A 2,861-nucleotide genomic window follows, 5' to 3' on the forward strand; every position below is an offset into this window, starting at 1 on the left:
GTATCAGCTGTGTCAATGGGAGAAGAGGTAGATTTTGAGAATATTGTAAACCGTTATCTTCGAGGAGATGAGCCTCTATTTTTCAATCTATCGCATTATTCTCTATCTTTTTCATTTTTCATCATCGAATTCCCCTTACATTTGGTATCCAGAGCCTACAATTCTTCACTCCTTTGCTTATAGAGAGGACAGAAGATACCCAGGTGAGGAGGAGAATCAGAAACCTTATTGGAGGGAGAGACTTATATACACGTACACCAGAACTTTGCGCATTGATTTCCCCAGATTTGATGGATTCTACCATCGGGGGTGGACGTACAAGGTAAAGAAGTTCTTTGATTATTACCGTACTCCTCTTTAGCAACGCATTCTCATGGCCTCTTTCCACATGGAGGGTGAGGCGTTGGTCTGGTTCTAGAATGCGGATGAGGCTGGACAGTTCCCTACTTGGGATGCCTTCATTCATGCTCTACTCATTAGGTTCGGACAAACTTTTGATGATCCAGTGTGTTGGGGGTGGAGGCCAATAACAAAGAACACAGCTCAAATTATGTACTACTCTTTGGGCAAATTAAATAGTCAATTTAGCACCAAAATATCAACTCATCAAAAACAATGTAGAGAAATAAATCAAACAATATACAAGTAAGACACCAAAATTTTGAAGTGGAAAACTCTCCGATGTGAAGGAAAAAACTACGAGACCTAGTGCAGTTAAATCTTTCACTATCAACAATAATGAACTTACAAGTGTCTTCTCTAGAACAATATCTAATGGATTGAATCAAAAATTCATCACTTCAATAGTGAATTTCGACAAGAACAAAGAAATGTCCCACCAAATGGGATGAAGAACCAAGCAACTAGAGAGAGAGTCCAACGATCAACACCAGTCAATACATAGCTCTCGTCGTCAGGAACAACATACTAAAATTTCATCAAGATCGGACCATAAACGATCATTCAATTTCTGACGGAAATGACTATGTAGAAAACTCTATTTTTCACTCTTCTCTGTTTGGTCGAAGCACTCTTCTCAATACTGATTTTCTTCACACTATCTCGGGCTGTAAAACTACAAGCCTTTTTTCTTTTTATTTCTTTTTTTTTTTTTAACGTACAGTTGGTCACAAGCCATGCATTGTGCGTGACCTGCACTTTGCCAACAGAAACAAAGGTTGTCGGTCTTTGTTTCTTTTTGGCTCATGTGGATTGGTCCTCCATGTAGGAGGAACCACCCAACAAATCTCTCCCTCCCGACTACGTGGCGCCTCCACGTAGGCAATATTTTTATCATCATATCTAAACCATTATATGCAAATGAGTTGACCGTAGATGCATAGTTTTATTCATGATATGAGACCCCTGCACTTTACGTAACTTTATACGTATTAAAGTATGTTCAAATGTTATTTACATATTTGTTGAGAAAAAAGGATTTAGCGAAAAAGAGTTTCAAGGAATGATTTCAAAGAAAAGAAAGACCGGTGTTTGAAATAAGGATTTAAGTTCAAAGATTTAAAATTTTAAACAAGAAGAATTTAAGTAATATAGGAAATAAGAGTCAAGAGGAAAAGTCAAGGAAATAAAGTCAAGAGTTAGTAGGGAACTAATTCCCCCATGATGACCGTCTAGTGAGCGGTTGTAAGGAAATTGTTAGTGGCAACGGCCTAGTGAGCAGTCATGGTCTATAGTTAAAGTCATGACACGTGGTGACGGTCAAATGAGTGGTTAGGATGTGGTTGATTTCCCATGGAGACGGTCTGGTAAGGTGCATGTGAATATCAATTCTGACAATGGTCTAGTGTACGGTCACGGTTGTGGGGTCATACGTGGCAATGGCTTAGTGAGCGGTCAGGGTGTGGCCGATTTTTCCCATGATGTTGATCTAGTGCTTGCTCATGAGAAAAATCACCCTAATTCAGGAATAGATGTGTAATAAGCATGTAACAAAAAAACACTTTGACAAGTAAGAAAAAATGAGGCCATAATGCAAGAATGTGGTTACATTAGTATGTATTTAAGATTGTAAAAAACGTTTTGTTTGTTGCTTATTATTGTTATTATTATCCAGCACATGAATTCATTGAATTGTATGATATCAGCATGAAAATGTATGTGGTTTAAATGTTTTGAGCATGATATAAGAAAAAGTTCATACTTGGGCCAGGTTGGTTTAGTACTACTGTAGTATTTTTGTTGGTTTAGTGCCACTTTATCAGTGCTCTAGTAATTGTTCTTACACACGCAGAGAGAGAATCCCTACCACGTAGACTAATAGGAATAGTAGTAGCAGCACGAGAATATTGCAATGTTTGATAGCATTTATCGAGCAGGACGTTATAGCAAGTGTAATCATACAATGTTTGTGAAAGCCTGATAGGCTCCCAAGTGGCGTTAGAAAGCTGTCAAACAAAGATCAATGAGATAAGAAAAATGCTAGACTCCTCACTATATTACAACTTTAATGACACGTGTTAATATGTGATTGAAAGACGATAAATTATTTAATTTCTTTTTTGTGGATGATGTGTCTCCAATAACATTGCTAACAGGTGTCAAAAGTTGTAAAAGAATTATAAAATAGTTGTAGGTATGAGATAATCATCTCTAAAAAGATGCACTTATTTACCCAAAGTAAACCGAACACACAATTACACCATTGGCTCCAAAAGTATCCTTAACAAAAATAAAATAGAATAAAAGGGAAGGGAAGGATCCGTTTGACTAATCCAAATAAATAACATGCATCCTCAGTTGACAGGATAATCACTCGACAATTAGTCGAATATTATTGACTACGATATTGTGGTTTGAGACAATTAGTCGATTCATTTAAACATTCATTAGACCTCAGAGGA

This window comes from Alnus glutinosa, chromosome 4, assembly GCF_958979055.1.
Source record: "Alnus glutinosa chromosome 4, dhAlnGlut1.1, whole genome shotgun sequence".
NCBI classification, from domain to species: domain Eukaryota; kingdom Viridiplantae; phylum Streptophyta; class Magnoliopsida; order Fagales; family Betulaceae; genus Alnus; species Alnus glutinosa.